Source organism: Varroa destructor, unplaced genomic scaffold, assembly GCF_002443255.2.
Source record: "Varroa destructor unplaced genomic scaffold, Vdes_3.0 BEIS01000006.1, whole genome shotgun sequence".
Lineage (NCBI taxonomy): Eukaryota > Metazoa > Arthropoda > Arachnida > Mesostigmata > Varroidae > Varroa > Varroa destructor.
In genome coordinates this window covers 24,847,180-24,870,070 of record NW_019211459.1, presented here as the reverse complement: position 1 = coordinate 24,870,070, position 22,891 = coordinate 24,847,180, and the positions used below count along the sequence as shown (strand labels likewise).

The following is a 22,891-nucleotide window of genomic DNA, read 5'->3' as shown; positions in this document are numbered from 1 at the left end:
GAAACTGGTTTGTTACATATAGGCAGAAATGTCTATTGCTACAGCGTTCTCCATTATGAGCAAACACACTCGTACGTCCTATAGTCGAGGTGGTCGATCGCTGAACACGGCTACCGGGAACTTTCTGTGACAGAATTATCAATACAATAAAACGTATCGCTTGCTGATGCCTAAATAACTAATTTCTTCATAGATGCCTATATCTAGCCCTTCTTCTTCTGTAATATTATAGACCGCCCAATGTGAACGAAATAAAAACACATGCTTTGTCGGACAACTATTCAGCCACTCAAAGATTTATTAGGTGCGCCTTTGAATTGCAATGACAAAGTTCAAGTGACTGTTTATAAAAGCAGAAAATATAAAATATCGAGTTGAAAAGGCCTTCGGTATTCTACTCAGTTATTCGATGCAATTATATAATCGGAGCTCCTATCTTTAGGCGATGAACAAACGAATACAAGGTAGATTATTTGGCCCGAAAGCGTCTGATCATAAGTAAGGTAAATATAGCCAAAAATCAGAGAATAGGCTATTCAACGCTCCTGTTGCAGGCACCAGGACAAATATTCTTCTTGACCTGACGCAAATAACAATAGAAATACCAAATGATACTCTGTTCGGATTGATACGGTGCTATTGCCTTACCAGATTTACCGAAAGGAGATCCACGTTTGTGTTGAAATACGGTAACACTTGCTTTTTAGGCAACATCTAATGTCACGAATACCAAATGAGATCACGCAATATCATTCGTTAGTCCTTATGAGTGTTTACGTTTTCTTGTTCAACGCTCGCAATGGTTTTCCTCGAATATTAACTTATCTATTAGCATGTCCTGATGCGGGACTCAATAGCGACCTAGGTCTGATTTGTTTACCTCGTTGCCTGTTCAGCCTGACAGGCCGTAGCTGCTGACCGCCGTCAGAGTGTCTGCTGTCTTCGAATTTCACAAACGCCGGCTACACTGAGAATATGACATCGATACTGGTACTCAATATGAACCAGTACCTGATGTAATACTCACAGCGGAGGCGGCCGACTCAAAAGTCATAGAACACTAGTCACACAATAACGATCTGATAGTAACTAGTAGATTAGCCGAGACGAGATAACTTGTCAAAACGAATGGGTTATACGATGCATGAAGTTGGGGATTATCTACAGCTGGGAAGTACTCGCTAGAACTTATGTTCACAGTTATTTTCGAAGCATTAACTGTCAGCGAACTTTTGAAATCAGCTCTAGTAGCAGCGTGTCTTGGGTGCTTCACCTACAGCGAAAGCGAAACAATTGACCTATATAGCGTTTTAAAAAAATCAGGCGAAAAAAATAAAGAAGTTATCTAATTGCTTAGGAGCAGTTTGTGCCTACGGATTTCTGCTTCATCGTTTAAGTGTGTGTGAAAAATGAGCTAGCAAAGAGGAACCAAAGCAATTCAGACAATGCGTTCAGGCTCCCCATTAAAGTACTCCGTAAACAAACCCAGTAGGTTTAGTAATCAAGACCACAACGGCAACTTAAGCGTGCTGCAACCACGGTTTTCTTCCAATGATCGAATTAATATATGAAATCAAAAATACAAGAAACACATTTTGTATCTCCCATATTTGTTTAACCCACATGCATTTTTCCCAGAGCAGTCAAGCGACTTTTACGACACAATATGCAATAAAAGGTAAGTAAAGAAAAACTGAATAAGCCCCAATAATTCACTCTGAGATCAAGAGCTATGGGAAGAAGGGAACAATCGAAGCGGACATGCATAAACTATAAACCACAAGCACACGCCGCTATACTCGAATGGTGGCTTCTAGGACAGGTCCTGGTATGAAGGAAGGAAGGAAGGAAGGAATGAAAGCAAAAAAGGCTATAACTGTATTGCAATGCAGGAAATCTAATGCGTGTCAAGAAAGGTCGTGGTAATGGGTGGTGAGTTTCGGCGATATCGTGATGTTGGCTGTGATGTCGTGCTGAGCGTGAGGAATGCGAACCCGAGGCAACTAACCTCAGCAGGCGTCTCCGGGACAATCCAGTTTTCCCAGAGATACCTATGAGATTAACTTCCCGGGATTAGTGGCGGTAGTAGAAGAAGACAGGTAGCACAATTTTCACGAATGCAACAATGCCAGACGACAGTGCGGGAAGTCTCGGGGAAGACGTCTTCATGACATCCAGACGTCCAAACGATATTGCGGTGCGACAATGTAGATTGAACTTCTACCGTTTCGGTCCATGGTGTTTCAAATAGTCCAGCCAGATCTGCTTAAAGGTCGATCAGCGGTTGACGGACGTGCACCTGCACTAGCTTTCAGGTCGGGGTGTCAAGGCTGTCTAGCGTTTGCTCGCGACAAATGAGATTATAAAGAAAGACGAGCGGCGCCACCTGTGGGAAAAGAAAATTGATTTTGAAATATCTAAAAGTTAGACCAGACTTAGTAGGAATCGAGTGGAGTTGTAAACAACAAAATTTTGTCTCAGATTGTAGTTCACCAAAAATCTCCTTAATCACAACCTATGTAATGTTACTGCATACGAAAAAAATACCATTGCCGTAGAGAAACTCGAAACTACTAAGCCAAGTAAGTTCTTGGCGGGTTCCCGTGAAGTTGTCACCTGAAAAGAGATGAAGATGGAGGGGGTAATCGTGTAACCGTAATGAGCGACCTATACAAAATAGAGCCAAGGGAACGATTGGGGGCACATATTTGCATCAACAAAAAGTACTCGTCATATATTTAGTAATGTAATAGTGGTTCAACTATTTTAAAGAAGGCGCCCAGACCCCGCGTTCGAGGCGTAACTGCTTTGAATCCGCCCAGTGCATATACATAAACAAGAAACATATTCGATAACCTGCTTTTGATCGCCTGTGATTGCAATATATCGTCATTCAATGGGGAACCAACAGCATTCTCTGTCGAGCCACTTATAACCTATGCTCAACTAGTGGCCAGCGATTTCGCGCGTAATTTATTCAACACCCCTTTGTTGTATAATACTATGTAATTTGGATGACTTGTTCAAGGTACTCAGACAATCGCCTCGCTATTAGCTAACTGTGTGTTATGCGTTTCTCAGGGGCACTGACCTAAAGCTAGAAGGCCATTAATCTCGGTGTCTCCGTTCAGGCGTCCTGGTACGCTCCCATAACATACTCATACGAATATATTTGATAGCTGTGCCGCCACCATACCGTCTTTATGTCTAAGGTAACAAAAGCATTTATCTGCTTGAGATTATTGTATATCAGCACCGGTAGTAGCAATGGCGTCACTTCTAGGGTTAGTTTACTATTTCTAGTTTGTCTAGTTGCCACCGCAGCGAAACAGCAGCACTAGCAGCGATGCCAGGGAACAGAGCTGGCATGTTGCGTGCATATGATAGAGACTATTGTGAAACGAATGCCATTGGGTGATGCCACGAAAGCGTCACGAGTTTCCACGAGTTGTTCTAACAGACGCTGCTGGCTCGGTCGGTCGAAGAGTAACGGTCCTCGAGCAGAGTTGTGGCGTTGAACAGCGTGAGCCCTCCAGCGTCGCGGCTGTGAGATCGCTTACGATAACGGTCTGCTATGGTAGCCTTAAGTGATGGTGACGAGTTCAAGTAGATGTCGGTTTGTTTATAAATAGTCTTCTCGTTAGAACGCATCATCTCAACGTGTTTTTCTTCTGGTAATTATTCAGATAGTCTTGCTTATTTGATTCGTCGGTCTTGCAAATGTAATCGTGGACTCTTTTTCTGCGAAGTGAACCGAAGGGCTTTAGAAATGACGACGATGATTACGATGAGCCATGAAGTCGCCGTTAAATAGACGACTCGAGGCTTAAGTGTTATTACGAATTAGACTCGTCCTAGTCAACGACGAGTTGGTCGCGGATCTTCAGTAAACACTCGCCACACAGTATGTCGAACAATAGAACAAAGGTGACAGCTTGTTGACAGATATCTCATCGAACGTATCATAACTCTTTTTGTGTAAAGCATAGGCACGATGAGCGAACCATATTGGCTACTCAAAGCAAGCGAGAGTAAAATATTTAGGAGAGTTGTTTACGATTTTCGTCATACGCTATATTGTCCTCTCATATGTATTCATGGCATTCTCCGACAAGTTGTAGGAGGTCTTAACAGATCGCTGCCCCGGTGTGCTGATGGCTGACTTCCTTGAGGTATGGTCGGCTTCCAAGTTCTATATTGCCTAGATTGACATTCCAAGTGGGCCAAAAATAAATAATATCAGGCTCTGTTATCTCGCATGAGCCGAGAGCCACGGCACATTCTGTGCAAATCATTGGCAATCGATCGGGAGCCGTAATATAACCAAATCGGATCAACACAAGTTGGCCTGGATGTTGATCGCTGGTCTCCTACCTACTGTGGTAAACATCACTGTAGTTGCTGCCTTCATCATTAAGTGCCATGCAGTACTTCTAGTGGACTATAAGGTCACACCAGTTTATTGACGGGGTAGCAATTTGTCGACGTGGCAGTCAGGTCGTCGGCTTGTCAGGGCAGCTGACGCTAGCAGTGGCTCACCTGGGACAGATATAGTGGTCATTGAAACGAATAATCTATTAGTAGTTTTCGGTTGGTATTATGGGAATTCAATCGGGGCCAAGAGGGTAAGGCTATGCTAGAAAAAGGAACGTTCCCTGAGTCGCGGTAGAGCAGCCATAAAATTTGGATAAGTATGGAGTCATCTGTTACCAAGAGAGTGTTTACATGTTCACCTATTGGATCAGGAAATCACCTGCACCCAGTTCGTGTGAATAAGTTCAGCTCAGAAAAAAAGCTCAGATCAGACTCAATGCGCTTTGTAGATACCGGGCGAACAGAACATCAAAAAGTAGGTAAAAACATCTTTACAAAAAAAAGACACGAGTTAAACACTTAATGAACTTTTACAGTGTCCTTTGCTAATTAACAATTAGTAAAGTTCTTAGAAGAAAAGCTCTTCTAGTTGGCGGTGGTTGTGAACTAGTAAATTTATTCCGAATAGCTGAAGATATTTTTAGTAAAAAAAAAAAACACAAATTCACTTCGATCGATTTCAAGAACGTCAGATAGGCGCAGAATTTTTGGTTTGCTTTTTTTAGTTAAAAAGCTGTCGCTATGTGCCTAAGTCTCAGCAAATGCATCATCACTGCTCTTTGGATAACCCGACCTGTTGTAGTAAGGCAAAACTAACCTGAATCTAGAAGATATACAGGAGGAGGAATCAGACTATCAGAGCGTTTCAGAGAAGGAACGCCACAACCGATATCCGATGCGTAACAGCTAATCCTGCGAATAAATTCAAACCTTAGTATTTTTCGACATTTAATCCCGAAATGGCCACGGTTGCATCGTTCAAAAGAAATCACCTGGTCAGGCGCCGGTACAGCCTTAAGTATTGAGGGAACATAGACATCTTGGCACTAGTGCGCTATCTATTCAAAATGGAAAATCGAAAAGAAAAATATGCTCATCATTTTGTTCGAGTGCTTTGTATATAGCCGCGTAATTCAATAAAATACCATTATCCCTGATTCAATTTAGCTTCGCCTAGCATGGCCTTCAAGTGAACAAGTTCTATTTATGGGTAACGTACGGAACGTAACGGCTCGGTGGATTATACGTGAGTAAACGTATACGTAGAAGCGCCGCAAACTGCTAGCCCAGCTCAAATTATGGGGGAAGCGTCGTTTGCGAGCGAGCGAGCGAGCGAGCGATAGCATGACCGCTATACCAGTGGCAGCTTGACTAATCGTTCTGCAAAACTGGTCAGCTGTGCCACGTGTGCGCTCCGAGACCCGACGTAGCCATTTTTGATTTGGTCCTGATCTACTCATATTTACGGCAATGATTTTTACCAGTCTCGTCTAGACAACGGAAGATTACTGCGTATCCACCTATTAGGTTCTACAGATTTTTGTCTTATATAGATGTGATAAAGGGACAGAAAGGTAAAATTTAATCAGCACAGCATCGTGCTCTCGGCTAGATACAAATCGAAGGTAGACATGCAGGCCTAAGATGTTGCTCCATTAATCCTTAATGCTGAAGGATACTATACAGGCAAATAACTGTGTTACTGCGAAGTTCGACCAGCAAAATGTCCCGGGACCCTGGCATAATACGTAAAGAGTGTAGCAGTTGAAGGCACTACTAGACGAATGATCAAAAGCGAACGACCTCAAGAACCCGTGGTGATCATCTTTACAGAAATGATTTATATTTGACTGAAATGTAACTGAACTCGGCCAGCCTTTTCTCTATCTCTCTGTTTAGAGTTTTACTTGCGGCATTACCGTCAGGCACTTTATCACACAGACGGCTGGTTCCCAGCCATCACGAAATACATAACCCACTAACCTCTCACGGGTACTCGGTCGGCCCGTATTAACCTAACCTTATAGGTAAACTCTGTGTAGAGCAAAAAAAGTTCAGCTCAGAAAAAAAAGCTCAGATCAGACTCAATGTGCTTTGTAGATACCGGGCGAACAAAGCGGCAAAAATAGGTAAAAATATCTTGTATTTACAAAAAAAGTAGTCGGAAGTAGTCAGACAATAGCTAAGCAGGTAATTGCAATCTTTCATAAGGGCATTCGTCATTGTATTAAATCGTCACAATGAGATGTACATGCATACAGCATCACTCTAGTCTATGGCTTATTTATCTTTTTCAGTTGATCTAGCTATCAAATTATGGACTATTCATCCAAAACGCCTCTAGTTTCATAAGCTATATCGCAATTCGATTGCCGGGTACATTTGATGGTACAGACGTTAACATAGCAACGCAAGTGCTGACTCACATAAGTGAAAACTTTTACTACTTATATTGTATATATATATATGTATACTCTATACTTCTTATAGTGGATAGATGCTTGACATTTACATAGTACCTGTACGGTAGAAACGACGGTATAGACGCACCTCACTAGTGTCATTATCTCTGGACGCCTTCTTTACGCTAGCCGCCATCATCTTCCGTACCTTGGACTCTCGCAACGCTTTTCCTAACAAATACCATCATACTGATAGTGATCACTGCGCAGTTTGCAACAGTCACACCATTTATATCGCGCCATTAGCGTAGTTGACTGCTGCTATTGTTCCTGTTAAGTATATGCATTCTGGCTTGCCTCAACGTCGGCTTGCAAACGCTATATCAATCTTCGGAACGACACATATCACGGGCTGATTGGACTTAATATTGACGTCAGGCACCCGGTCACCAATGGCCTCCTCGTACCGCAATCAGTTCTCACTACGCGACGGCGACCGTAGTAGTCGAGCGTATATACACGCGGACTACCCGTAGACAAGTACAGTCTAGTGCAGCTCGGTCTTGTTCGCAATTCTTCCTTTGCTTACTCCAACTGGATTGAGTCAGTTCGTGCTGCGTCGCCATTGTTACTAAGCTGGTTCGTCGTCGCCGCTCCTATAATCGTCCTCTGAGACGGCTGTTACCGTATTAGTCGTAGTTAGCACCGTTGACGCCGATTCCGTGGCTACGCTCGTGGTATAAGTTTTGCCGTTTTGTCCTCCGTTGCCCTCTACTCGCGTGCCGGCCAGCCGCCAGCTACGGTGAACGTCCGACCAGGCATAACGATACGATTCCTCAGCCACGATAGCCCGTTTGCAGCCTGTCTGTTTGCGTATCCTCTTCTCTATCTGTTAACGACTACAGTAATGATCCAATATCCTATATCCTCACCGTTGTTGTCTTCATCTACACTCTACGGCAGATGGTCGTCGAGGGCTACGGTATTTCAAAGATGACTACAAAGACGAAGTCGACTCGGACCGCAAGACGTCGCATGCCCGTTATAGCCACTACTACTAACGACTATAGACGCTACAGGGTAATGGCGCAAGTGCGTCAGCATTTACCACCTCCTCGATCTCACGCTGGGCGCCGATCGCGGTCACTTCTCCATGTGACTGCTCTCCTCTCCTGATCGACTGCCTTCTTGATACCGCCCACCAACGACGAAACATGCGTTTCGTAGGAGCGTTGCCACTACAGCTACCGCTACGGCTGACGCGCCTACTACGGACGCTGACACGCGTCGTTCGTCGCTGAAGAGGACTGCTGCAGCCTGCGCCAGGCCTAGACCGCCTGCTGCTGCAAGTCGCGACGCAAAAGATAGGCAACTCTTAATTTCCTATTCACTCCTGTTGCTGCTGCTGCTGCTGTTGTTACCGTAGGGGCTATGTAGTGTGGGCGGTGCTACGTAGGGAATGCAGTAGCAGTCGCTGACATCGCAGCGGCATTAGCTACAGTGGGCAAGCCGGGCCCGTACTTCTGCGTGTATCGGTTTACCAGCAAACACGACTTGCCAAGGAGCCTGTCACAGCGTCGTGGCAAACGTCCAGCCTGCACAAAATATAGGCTACTAACGTTAGAACATGTTATTTCAAACGACATCAACAAGCGGTACGGCAGGACTACAAGCGATGGAATCACAAGATCACGTGTTTCATAACTGGTTTTCAGTTATGCAGTTTCGTAAAGGTAGGCATGCAGATGAACTGGCGCTGAACGGCGGCAGCCATGCAGATAATGGCCACGCAGGAATGATCCCCAGTTGGGGGACATAGCATTATATTAATAATAACCAACTATCTGAGCATCAAGATCGGGTACCACCATATGCAAGAATATGGTTCGGTCATAAGTTGTATTACGATTGGTAGGGCGGGCGAAAGCAAGATCAGGTAAGGCGAGAGAAAAATATGTGCAGGCAAAAAAGACGAGTTCGAAAGCATCATTGTAAACACATTGTCGGATATTGTTTAATTATTCAGGTCGTATCTTGTATGAACGACACCTCCTCTCAAAAATTTATAACAATTTACCGGCCCTCCGAGGCTCATAAAAGCTACGCGACCATCTGATGCCGTCTCGGAAATGTCGGATCACGACATGTCGTATCACAGTCTATGGTGCCTTTGTTGTTTCTACTTATGCATACACAGAACATATGATACGATCCGAGCTGGACGGATGCTCATGACGGATGGATACACGACGCTTAAAACCGTTATATCAACACGGGCCAAAGTAAATCTTCGAAGAACGTTTGTACGAAATCGTAAAAATAGGAAAAACTTCGGCGAGCTGCGTGGCCTGGCACTTGATAGGGTACTGTCAACCTGATGAATATTTATATATGAATAGAAAACGAAGACACTTCCTGCTGTTCATGGCTGTTTCACATATTGTACACTATCAGATTATATTTATTGAGGCAAATTGTTTGACTAGAGACGCGTACATTATAGGTCCGTACGCGTTTTGTCGTTGCGCTAATCTAGGAAACTTCGCCATTTCGAGAGATGGCCATTTTGGCTAGAGTTTTACCCGCGGGCTTTGGTCAGCCCACCATGTGGATATATATATATATATACACACAGAGACAGTTTTGCATATGAAAATAAAAGACAATAAATAAGGGTTTTAATAACCAATGTTTTTATCGTTAACGTTATTCGGGCGTATTCCAGAAAAATGCTTTACCGTTATTTATAATGAGCTACATCTTCAAGGCGAACTATCCACAATCATATAATTCGGCATGTCCTGCTTCTAACAAAACCAACCCATCTTCCATTTGACGCCCAGGACCATATGTGTTCTATTAGCGAAAAAATCGTGTAAAAAAAAAACACATTGCGCAGAGTAAGCACATATTTAGTATCCATCAAAGAAGAAACAATAGATAATGCTTAGGTGTTCCCGCATGTCGGATATCCAAGGTCTTGCTGGCAAAGTTGAATGACAGTTCGATGAAGAGCCGCCCAAATACCACAACCGTAACTTCAATCTATTTTTACAACTCAATGACAACTTGAAAGTGAAACCCATAATTGTGCAGCTTACGTTGCACACAGGCATATGATTTTTGAATGACGCAAACAAAGAATCCCATAACAGCGAAATAGAGATCCGTTTTTTTAAGACATTTTTTATTACTTGCAGCGTAGGGAAGACTGAGAACGTGCACGTAATTCTGACTTCATAGGCTAAAAACGTCGTAACGGATATGCTATAATGATTTTGTTTGTTTATAGACCTTCCTTCGGACCAGACCCAGTTGGCTTCTGATTTCAATTAACTGTCATTCGGACGATGCGCCATCTACAAGTACATACGTGCGATCTTGCTTTCTGTTTGCACGATGACCTCTGTTCTCTATTATCCGCTTATTGTGAAGCAAACATCTCCTCCTCGTGGTAGTTTTTCGATGAAAAACAGTTGAAGTATGCGTTTCTTTGTAGACATTTTCTCTACATAATAATGACAAAGGGACACATCCGTAGTTTTTAACTATATGTATCACGAGTAACTACGAACGAGCTTACGGATCTAGATTTATCGAAGCCATAAACTTTGTATGCCCGAAAACGGAAGCTGATCTCTAGCTATGAGTCGTGACATTATAGTCTAAAAGAAATGCTTGTGTATGTTCACTGCTTGAGAAACTTTCAATACTCATATAAACACCCACTATATTGGTTCTATTGCACTCGCCCAGACTACACAATACACAAACATGACAGAGTTCAAAAATATACCACCGAGACCAAGCTATTTCGGCCCAGATCCATAATTGAGCGTAAACGTATTGTGCTTAACAAGGTGGGTCGGTAACATTTACAATGTGCAGCTGTTAAAATTACTTAAAAAATACATTGAAAATGTTATTACTACTCCACATCTGTAGCAATTACGATTTCACCGGTCTCGTGATTCTTCGGGCCTCCGATCATTTCAACGAAAAACGGTGACTTGGGCCCAGTTTAAGCCTGTGTGTGTGTGTATATATGTAGACATATATATACACACACACGTATATATATATGTCTATATATCTTGCATCGACGTTTGCAAACGCCCGTATTCAACGCCTGGTCACATCGTTTCGAACGCAAGTTCAGAACAAAAACATTATATTTATGCACCATTTCCATTTTTTATTTCTGGGTAATCTTCCCTATACGCTACGACAAATGTCTTGCTCGTTATTTGGTTATCCATCGACCACAACGGGTACTATCAGCCGTTAGACGTTCAGCCGCTGCCGGAGTCGTACTCCATACTGATGCTTGTCCAGACGACTGTCGCCCGTTGCCACAGACCCTGTCGCTTGGCTAGCTGATGATCTGTTCATGCTGTATGATATGTATTATATATCGCTCAGTGGAATGTTTACTCCTCTGTGCCAGCAAATGTTCACCTCCGTTGTTGTGAACTGGACTGGAATCGTTCAAGTCGCAGTTGTAACGCGCGACCACGCGTTTCCTCCACCAGCGGTGGTAGGGGCAGGTCCGATGCCCTCGTAATGCTCTCTATCGGCTAATCCGACGACGCGGGCAGTTGTGGTGCACGGCGTTGGCCAGTAGTCTGGCGCCAGCGTGAAAATCTCGGAAGAAATCCGAGCAGGACAACAATATTGCGTTTAACGACGAGTTCTAAACAAATTGCTGATTTACCCCGAACTCTGACCAAAAGATTGGACAGTAATAAGAAGGAAAGTAGCGCTAACTCGCTAGCCCGATCGTTACTAATAAATATGACGCATCGTTATTTTTTTCGTCACGGCTAAGTATAATGGTTGTAAAAACCTTGATTTGAGGGGCATCTGATCTACTTTGTTCGGATACGAAAGTGCTAAGCAGCTGGGGCTGTGAACAAAAAATCCGAAGCCGATCACCACCGCAACGTGCTTAACTATGGTTTAGATATTACTGAATGCCGCTAAACCATAGAATTATTGAGTTAGTTTTATATATATATATATATATAGCAGGCACTATGTGTAATCTTTTCTTTTTTATAATATTCGAGAAATACTCGTTTTCGATGCTTTTTTCATCATCGTTTCTTTAGCAAAGAAGCCTAAATTGTCTTGTCTTATCTAGCAGACTACTTCAGCTGAAAGGCCACATGCAAGACACGAACATATATGTTGGTCATATATAATCGGGTAGTGTGAGTCCTTCCATAAATCCTCAACGTATCAACAAGGTTCATTCTTTTCTGCCATGTTTACCGATTCGACAGCAACCGTCCGCTGATATGAAACGGTACCATCAGACGGGAACCGACCCCACATCACTCATTCCGCGCAACGTAGCCTTATGCTGTGTCCGTTGTAAACATGTACCTTACCCGCAGTAACCACTTCATGTGTCCTCGCTGCTGCCCTTCGCCCCCTGTCGAAATAGTTCTTCTGCTATTGTTCATCTTACATCTTGCGCATAACACTCTTGAAATCAAACGAGTGTTTAATACATATACATACATATATATATATATATATATATATACCCAGCTGTCGCTGCCACACCGACTGTCTTTCCTTTGTCTCCATGTATCCTACTCCTAATGATGCACTGTCAACGTATTTGCCAGCTAGATTTGAGGACACGTGGATCGAAGCTGGGTGTAGAAACGCGCTTTGTCTCGTACTGACCGGACCCAGCCGTCTGAAGCAACTCACAGAGAATAGTACCGGACGTAAAACTCGGAGCATTTATTTATAGATTTTGGTATGACAATGCGTAGGACCGTGTGGTCGCGTCGTTGGTCACCCGCTTACCGGGACCCTCTAATAAGCTAGTTACACACATGGGAGCACCCAAAGATCGTAGATATCCATGTTACAACAAACACGTTAGCATCATTAGTGTTATTATTGTGGTCAGCGACGACAGTAAGAACAGCAATGCCAGAGTACAATAATAATGAGCGTTTACAGAAAAACGAACCTTTTAAAGGAGCTGGTTGAAACTGGTGAAAAATGAGGAAACGGTCACTGCGCAGGTGACGCTTTAACAAAAGAATATGGCCAGCGGCAAGATAAAGGGCAGAAAGCTCGACCTGTTTTTTTGTAGCAAAGCGGACAACAAAGAGAAGGACGGGGGTAAGTAGTCGGCCCTTAGGAGATAGAGCACGAGCAGACAAAAAACAGGCACAAACAGGTAAATCTGTCCGAAGTTGTCGTTTTTTCTCTGCTTTACTTGAGCAGCATTTCGTCATAGCAGTGCTATCTTGCCAGTAGCAGATGTTGCATCACAGAGACTGCTATTCTGTCAGTTACGGTAGCGACAGTGGCGTGGTCAAAACTCGGCCATCCCACTGTAGGGTTGACATTATTGCCGTCGTAGCGTTGTTGTTGCTTATGGCAAATGAACTCCATTCATTTGCAGCGAAACGGAAAATATTGGCTGTCCACCAGGGACAAGCGGGACCGCAGCGTGACAGCGAACGAAAAGCCAAATGCCGCTAGGTGGCAGTCCGCCGCAACGGTTGTCGCTGCTTTCCGTTTAAATTTCCCGCTTCTCTCACTCTCTCTCTCTCTCTGTGTCTCGTGTTTTCATTTCACCCCCAAATTGGCGCTTACTGCTGCAAGATCCCTACACTAGAATAACCGTGGCACCTGTTATTACAGGTACCACTAGCGACAACTTGCATGCGTCTGCATCTCGAGCTTCGTTCCGTGGCAGGCGTTCGATTCCCTTTTGCTCGACACGGCTGCGAGCGGACACTGAGTGTTCAGAACCGAGGGAGGCTGCTCATACTGTCGCTATTGTAGGAGATCTTTACGAGCTGCCGCTGTACGATCACGAATCACGAACTGCGATACGCTTGACAAGCCAAGCCATGTCACCATGCCGCTACAAGTCACGCGACATCAACGACACGCTTATAGTTTACTGGTGACAACAAAACCGTTGAGGATATACCGAAACAATCACTGTCACGCTGTATTTCGCTAGGGACAGGCTCGAAAAACGGAAGATTCAGCACAGGTGACGATAATGGGGCTAAGGTTTGAGGCCGGACGAAGCTACCCAGAAAACAATCGATTTTTCGCTTTTCAATTGCCAACATTTTTGGAAAACGGGGAAAAATTCATAGTGATAGCTGGGCCTGCTATGGCGGCACCTAGATAAAACCCTAACCATTCTCCAACGCCGTACGGCAGCCGTTAGCTTAGATTACTGATACCGATAAAGGTATTATGCGATGGTAGAATTTGTTCGAAATTCGTACATTGTAAACATAATGCATTAAAATGGGTGCCTATGATGTTTCGCTGATTTTGTATGGTTGTATATATGCGATGTTTCTAGTTTGCAGTGGGCGTGCAAGTTGTGATTTGTTCTTTTTATCTATTTATTATATCACCACTGAGTGCGCTTGCATATAGAGAGTTATTAAATATGCTAGAGGGGTAAGCGCGAGTGAAGAAACGCTAGTCTCTTGGAATCACTCCTCTCCGTACCTCAAATCCCAGTTACAAACAAGACGAACAGACTGTTTGCCAGTGAGGGCCTTATATATCGTCACTGCTAGCTAAAACAGTCACTTCGAAATGAGACCGGACCGCGTCAACGTAAGTAATACATCCAAATCAGTTTTCCTGTTTTAGTCCTAACAATACGTAACAGTGAACACTGAGCATAAGTTTGCCGGATAGGCTGTGAGTGTTCATATACCGTACAAAGCTACCAGATCAGAACCGTAAAAATTCGACGTAGGGAACATACTGGGAACGTACGACGAAGATGGACCGAAGTCCAATAGCACGATGTCTGAAAAGGTGGCCGGCCAACAGAAGTCGTAGTAAGGTCGTAAGATTGTCCATACACTGAGTCACTACAAACATGGGCAACACGCGACTGTTGTGAGGACGCATGGCTCGTAACGATGCCGATGTTGCGGCCAAAAAAGTAAACAATAAACAGTTGCCATTTCAGTTTATGCAAAAAAAAGCCCTACCCATTAGCTTTCGGAACAACGTTCATACCCTATATATCCACGGTACGAGCTCTGATTCATTTAAGAGTATGGGAGTATAATTAGAACTGTAACAATGATCATGATAGTGATACCAATGAAGAATGGGCTACGACCGGACTAACCGAGGGCAGTCTGATTGTACACGCCCGATCGGTGTTTCAGGGAAAATGGTTCCGACCGTTAACTCGCGGAAGCGTGTTGTATATGGAAAGATCAATCTGCGGTAGCTCTTTTTATCTTTCGTCTGAGACAGATCAAACATAAATGCCGCCGTCGCCAGTTCCGATTAAAGCGAATTAGTTTATTCAACTGCAAACGAGATAGCTATAGTCCATATTCTAACTAGAACACAATTGTAGGAATGCGTTGGGTCGACAACGTATTCTCAGCGTGTCACCGAAGCGTACATCATACGCAGTCGGGTCAAATATTATATAATGACAAATACATATGATCAGAATCAATGGAACACAATAGAATGTTTAATGTTACAAGAATAATCCAACTATATATATATATATGTCGATAGGGGAGCACGATTCATAGATCCTATGTTTAATGCTCGGTGATGATATGCGACGTCAAGGGCATCATAACGGCAGAGACTGTCTGCTCGCCACGTGGACATCTCTATAGAAGTGGGGTACGTGGCACCCCAAGAGCTTCGTTAGCCGACAATCTCCACAATAGCAACTGCTTCAGAACACAGCTGACGTGTATGCAAATTCATCAAAGCCATCGTACGAGCAGCCACTTTAAAAAGGCGTAAAGTGCAAAACACCTTACCGTAGGAGGGATCATCCTATTTTCTTATATAGCCCAAAAAAAGCTTTGTTCCACCCTATTCAGTGCCTATGCTTTCGGTCCCTTGATCCCTCTCCATTCGTTGGTATACCGTGCAGAAAAACTCAGACCTATTCAAGTCCCGTAGGACCTTTCCTCTCTAAATGTACATACCCTTGTGCGGTCGATCATGTCACAAGTGCTTTTAGATAGGAGCTCTTACCGATGCTCGACTAACAGTTGTTTAAACAAATGTACGCTTCGTTGTCTCCAAACAGATTGATCTCATCAATAAGTAACCTTCCTTCGCCGTTCCTCACATGCAAAGCACACAGCGTAAATTATCGCCCTATTCAAGCGACGACTTATTGCAACATGGCAATTTTAACTCGTGTAGCTTAGTCCCACAATTGCAAAAACAAGCTACTTTGTTTGCCGTGTCGGGGTTAGGCATATCAGGTATGCATTTATCTGAAATACCTTGAAGCGCCCCTTTTTCAGTTATACACGAAAACGGGACCTTTGCCTTCCGAATTTGTGGCGAGAATAGGGTATTTTTTTTACCGATAAGCCAGCCTTCTCATGGCAGCTGTCGTACAGCAGATTTGCTGGTGTCCAAGCTATTCTTAGCGGTGGCTGGCTAAATCTATTCAATAGATCAACAAGTCCCCTAGCGTGTAGTCTACACTAAAGGAGGAACGAAAAGGAAAAGCCTACAAACGCGAGCGAGGGGCGATTTGAGTTATGGCCGATTGTGCGCTGAGTAAGTAGCTTGTGTCATCGCGGCAGCAAGCTACCGTGACACCTTGGGATATTCGAATCGACTATGACTATCCTAAGGAACAGCCAGCCATTGGCGCAGCGTGACGCACATCTAATAAGGTCTGACGATATCCAAGGCGGCGGCCGTAATAGCACGCGTGTTCACGACGCCTAGCTCATTTAAAGAACAATCGAAAATGGCTTGTCGCTCGCACCAGATATTCCATAGGTAAATTATCTCTCCACGTAGCAACAACTTTGTTTCGGATTGAAACGTGCACCTTGTCCTGCGACCAACTAGAAAAATTGACTTGATAACACGACCATAAGGAGCAGCAGGAACTAAAAGCTCCGAAACAGGTCAATGACGTCAACCGAGTCGCTACCGTTGTTTACGAATGATGATTGCAGCTACAAGCAACAATGACAACAACGCATTAAACCGTACGATTACTCAAATGATCTTTGGCCGAACGCATCTGCTTGTTGATAGCTCTAAGAATGGCCTGTTTTAAGTTATGGATAATAATTATAGATGAAACAAAAACACCTACATGCTGTATTTTTCGTTGCGGGCTATTTTGCCGGCAACGTATCTTAACATAACCAGTAAACCAATGGAGCGAAAAATCTTCTCGATCAATCTAACGCATCGTCTTCCTTTGGCGTATTGCGTATTCTCTCCCAAAGAAGATCGGCCTCTGTCTCTCTATGTACGCGCTCGGGTCGCGCGGCCTGTTTCGCGCCCAGCTCTTTTGATATGGATTATGGTTCGCTTGAGCCCACACTACTCGTAGTAGTAACTGCTTGCGGTGGTCGCCATCTGTGCCAGTTGTCCATGCTATAACAACAGTGACCATGCAGAGCTTCCTGTCAGTGATGGTTTTCTGTAGAACGACGAGCAGATCTACGCTACCATTTCCGTCGTCTCGGTGATCGCCGTCGCCATGGTGATGATGATCATTAATACAACCATCATCATGGACAAACGACAGAAACAAGCGGCCGTCGGGTTCACGTGTTAATCGCTGAGGAAAAAAGATGCGCCTAAAAACAAACGCAGCTCAAACAGCTCTAGCAGATGTAGGTATACTATAATATTATTGCTAGCGTTACCATCACCGGACTGTTTTTCTCTTCGCTGTCAGTCGACAGCAGCAGTTAAACCGCATACGGAACACCAGATAGTTTTTGATCTTGTTGCAGTTAACCAGGTGTCTAACCGATCCGACAGGAGAAAAGAGAGGGAGATGGAGGGGGCTGTAGAGGTTAAGGGACCCATCCTATCGGGCGAGACTGTTCTAACCCACCGGCAAAAACAGGTCGCCAGAAACTATGTGATTAAGCTATGACGGCTGGAGCTGCTACTTTGGTCGGTATGGCGGCGTGGTTTTGGTTGAATCGGACCAGATCAGGTCGGGTCGAGGCTTGGGTTAAGTTGCTTAAGCTATCTGGATCAGACGGATCGGCTTGGATACAACTACTATTATCACTGCTACTATTGGTAGCACTAGGATGTCCTAGGTTAACAGTGCAGCTATTTCAGGCTCTGCGGCTACGGCGAAACGCGGTCGTGGTGATGCCGCCTCACCGCCGGAGTCGTTCAGCGGTATTTGTGACTCTGTGCTCGTTGTATACGCTTTTCCGTTTACTAAACCATAACAGCACAGGTGCTACTGATGCTAGCGTCGCCACCAAGGCTTCCTCCATGTCGCTGGTTACAGCTTGACAGACTTCTGCCCTCGAGAAGGATACATCCGTCAATCTCTGGCTATGACGGGAGAACAAACGGCTACCGCCAAATCATACGCTACAGACGTCACAATTCGTTCTTACTGCCAATTCACACCCACGTTATATCCACATTACGCATACTTTTCTACGTTCGACTCACACTAGCCAGTCATACTTATTTATGTAGCTAGCAATAACAACTAATACAAGCGATCTGAATACAGGAAAACGATGAACGAGTGTCGACTTCGGCGACGAAGCTGTGGTCCAACAAGAGTGGCTGTGATTGCACCGACTGGATAGCGCAAAGTGTTTTTCTTGACTTTAACGTACGTAGTCTATTACGGTCAGCTATAGATCGTTTCACCCTTTACCGAGGAGCAGAATATTGTAAAGTGTGAAGTATCCACGAAGAGACCTCATAACGGTAACGGACTCGTGTCTAGCAGTAGGATCGGTAAGGGCTGACGCCAACGAAAATCGACAAGTTGACGTACATGACAACCCATAACAGGTTAATAGCCAACGCGGAGCTATAGTCTGCAGTTACTAAGAGCTTATTCAGAGACTGTACGTAACATGCGGAAGAGGACGAATCGCTGCGCTCCTGTTTCTTGCGAGCATCGACACCTGTCGACCGTAAGCTGTCCTACAGGTGTGCGACGGTATCGGCATAAGTTACCCTAGCGTTCTGGGCCTCAATATGAACCAGAGATCGGACTGGGTAGCTTCAGGAAAGAAGCTAAAGCCCAGAATCTAGCCAAATATTCGTCCTAAAAAAGATTATGCTTTGCATTTCTGGAATCCACTGGGTGTTGCTTGTACAATTATCCAAATTGATAAGAACCAATATTCGATAGGCTGTTTTAAGTTCTTCTGCTTCATGGCAATGTGAAACCACGTACGGCAAGCATTGTTAAACCAGAACTGTCCCCTTGGGCTTCGAATGGGAGGTCTTGTTCTACCCTATACATTCTCCGGACCTTTCGCCGACCTTTTAACTAAGCAATTACCTTCGTGGCTTACCGTCTGCATAATTCAAGAACTCCAACTTTTCCGAGACGAAACCCGCTACATGTAACTGATTGCGGCAGAAATAAAAAAAAACGTGCTCTTTTCTATTAAGCAAAACAACAAAATAAAGGCGCGGCCATTTTCTGTTTTCCAACCTATTGGTTCGCGGTCATCTACTGAAAATCGCCTACTGAAACCCGACTACGGTGGATACGTTTCGAGCGAAGCTTGCGTCTAAGGCCAATCCGTTTCTATTACAGGTCTGTCGTCGCGCGAATCTGGCAAACTTCATTCTTAAAGTACTGCACTAAATTCACTTAAATAGTTCTAATATATAGTTCATTAAATAACCGTGTCAAGGAAGATTGTCTTCCTGCGTAATCGTCAAAGTATACGTATAATTTTACCATTGGACAGTGCAGTGTCCACTTCAGAACGATCCGAATTTGAGTCAGAATCACAATGTTTCTATATTGATTTTCCTCGACAACGGCTCGTATTTTCCAGATCGCTTTAATAACAATAACAAAACAATTATTACATTGCGTTTAAATTCGTTTTTCTTAGTGCTATTGCCTTTCGTAATAGTGATCCTTGATAAAACGTCTAGACACTTGTGGGAAAACAGAGTGAATAAGATCCCATAGCAGCAATGGCGTACCAATTTGCTTGTTTTTACTCTTGTACACTCAACTATATAAACCGCTCCTTGTCAATACGTACGCCGTACTGACAAGTATCAGAAGCATCGTATTGCCACGGCAACAAAGCCAATCCGCTGTCTACAGTTGCCAGTTTTTGGACCTGGCAGGATAGAAACCCATTTGTTTCAATTTGACAAGGTTCGTCCGCCGGCGCCGGTGACATATTCGTCAGCCACAATAGTACCACAATTTGAAGAACGGATAATTTGTGGCTTTTTATCCGAATTATTGTAATTCTTATTATTTGAATTGCCGTTGTTTATACTATCCCCGTGCTACAGCCGCTACCCCGACGTTGAACGGGCCTGCCATTTCAGTGCCGTTCCAGCTCATCGTTGTGGGCACTACGTGACTCTATGACCTGTGTGCATGAGGAAGTGTAAGTATTGTGCTGATGTACGGGCGTGTTGAATCTGTGACGTTGCAATCATGTGCATTGTTTAAACGCAGTTCGTTCGCCATCAGCGTCACGGGCGGCGGCGGCGACAGCAACAACAACAGCTAAATTCGACCAAAACCGGACGAGAGCTGTGGGTGGAGTGAAGATCCACCGAGAACCGCCACCATGGTTAATCGAGACAAACTCACTTGTCGCTCAGAAACACAGTAAACTTCGACAGATACACGGCGGCAACAAACAATTGCCTCTTCTCCAGGTAAAGCCTCTTACCGGCTAGCAGCGGCATTGTGCGCGATTACGTACAACAGCTGTGACTGTGGCGGAAAGACGGCCGCTCTAACCCGGTCAGAAGATCGAGCGAAAAGCTGAAGAGGACCGAAGCAGGTCGACCCATGCTGACGCCCGTTTGTCGGCCGATAGATATAGCAGCGCATAATGGAATGAACTTACTGTATGTGCCCTATGTATGAGAGGTGTCCTGCTGACAAATCGGAGATTTCGCCTGGAAATCAGCTGAGACCAGCTGAGATTTCAAATGCGAAAGGGAAGATCGCGAATAGAGGAAAATTCCCAGAGTCCCAGACAGTCGGGCTAATGGAGCGCTGTGAACTTGAATGTCATGCGACAACCACTGCAACAACGGCCAGCAATACGGACTCGCAGAGCTAGGAGAGTGATTTGGTGCTTGTACGAATACAACTATCTCACAGATTCTGCAAATCAAAAATAGATAGGTAGAGAAGACAAGGAGCGAATGTCCTTTTTTGTGCCTATGTCCTATAAGACATTAGGTGTTTTTAAATGAACAAAAGAATCTCGTGTACATGGCATAAGCAATAGCGAACGAGCCCTTTAGATGTAGCCAAAAGGGATATGAAGCGGGTGCGTATTTTTTACTTCAAAGGTTTTAAGTAAATATGGTTTACACAAAATCGGGCCCAACAGGTGCAGGGTTCGATTTTGACTTCACCTCATCAAGACGACACATCATTAATTCTCAGATTCTCTCTTACACGTCAATCCAACAATTTCCCACTTCTACAGACTGGTTGGAAGGCACGGCAAATACACTTATCTAGTATGTGCAATACGTTAGCTGATGTTTCCGGTTCAATATTAAGGTAAACGAGCAGACAGAATCTGCCAGAATAATGATAATTCTACGAAATAGAAACAAGGCTTCGATGTCTACGAAATTATTTATCTGATGTCATCCTATTAAAGATCATGACAAGTATTGGATTTTTTTCTCGTTGACAAAACACCAACTTTACGGATATACAACGGGATAATCTGTCCAGTTTAAAAGCACGTAACAGTGGTTTAAGATGCAGCAAATAGCCAGGACATGTGATTCTGAAAAAAAAAAATAGAAACAGATAACATTTGCCGGAAACACACGATTAAGAATTACTTCTAAGCGTAATTTTAGATAACGTAAAACGTTCGCTTATTTTTGAGTACGCAATATAGTTGAGACTGGGGCCTAGAGACAGTATATCGCAAAGCTGTCGTCACCATTTAACTAAATAACTCGATTTTCCCCTCATTTTTGGACTGACTGTAGCATTATTGGAACGCGCGCAAATTTGAACGTTGCCATTATCGTAGTATGTGTTATTTGGCGTGGGCTCAAACAGACTTAAAGTGAACCGTCGAACTTACCGATAGCGGGAATCGCAGCACGCGTATATAGCTCGAGCACGCGAGGATTACGACCGATCGCCTGCCCGCCCGCCCGCCCGCACGCTTGCCCGTGGCCAGAGTACACAGAATGCCAGATATTGTGCCGTTAAGAATAGTAATAGTCATAACAATCATCACAACAATATGATTCAAGTAATTGAATGCCTAAGCTTCAAAAAAAAAGAAGATCATACGGACAAAACGAATCTTGTAATCGTAAATACGTTTACGCCTCAAACCGCAAAATAGACAGCGGCGTGGTTTAAGGGACTCGGTCATACGTAGACTTCACTATAGTAGCATAGTCGTTCTCATTGCATAGTTACTGAGACTCAAGAAAACTGGAACGTAGCAAACCGCCTCAACCCAACCGTATTTGTTGAATCATTGGATGAATGAATCTATTCTTCTAGCTTTTAGTTTGATTCAGGAGCATTCGTTGCTTTGGTGTTCCTGTAAATTTATGGCACCATATGTAGGTAAATATTGGCTATTGTGTTTGTCTATTCTTATTGACACAGACGGAAAAGTTAATAAATAAAGATCATTACGAGATGACGTAATTTTAAGATCAGAACATGCGAAATGTATGCGACCTGCGTTTCCGGTGGTGTTTTATACGAAGCGGCTTTGTATGGGTATCTCTGGTCGGCTTCAAAGATGACAAAAGCGTCCGCCAACTTGCCTTCACTGAAAGCCCCCGACGTTAGACCACGCTGCCATAACTAAGGGGACGACCAACTCTCTGTCCAACAAGCGTACGTCAAATACAACGCCAATGACTTCCCTGATCATACACTTGTTTCTAATCTAACAGTGGTATGCTGTGATAATTCGTTGCAGTCAGTTTGATTTCAGGCAGTATAAGGCTTGGCCAAATGTTTATTCGACAACGGGTCCTGCCACAACGAGGTCAGTGCGTCTAAATCCATTCTATACGGTACACTACACAAAGCTGACAGAAGCTTAGCCTTCGTGACTAATTCATTCCGAACTTTAGAC

General features: G+C 44.0%; 2 long non-coding RNA genes across 4 annotated transcripts; one reads left to right on the top strand and one right to left on the bottom strand.

The window, feature by feature from the left end:
- Positions 1-265: 265 nt before the first annotated feature.
- LOC147755020 (uncharacterized) lies at positions 266-19,794 on the bottom strand. 3 transcript variants are annotated; one of them, XR_015329565.1, is made up of 5 exons: positions 6,925-19,794; positions 5,192-5,286; positions 3,092-4,539; positions 2,548-2,616; positions 266-2,386 (listed from the first exon to the last, which is right to left on the bottom strand). It is a non-coding gene; the product is annotated as an uncharacterized LOC147755020 (long non-coding RNA). The 3 variants fall into 3 exon arrangements; XR_015329564.1 differs by lacking the exon at positions 3,092-4,539; XR_015329563.1 differs by lacking the exon at positions 3,092-4,539 and having other exon boundaries at positions 266-2,616.
- Positions 19,795-20,947: 1,153 nt separating this feature from the next.
- LOC147755019 (uncharacterized) lies at positions 20,948-22,442 on the top strand. Its single transcript, XR_015329566.1, has 2 exons — positions 20,948-21,085; positions 21,771-22,442. It is a non-coding gene; the product is annotated as an uncharacterized LOC147755019 (long non-coding RNA).
- Positions 22,443-22,891: the final 449 nt, after the last annotated feature.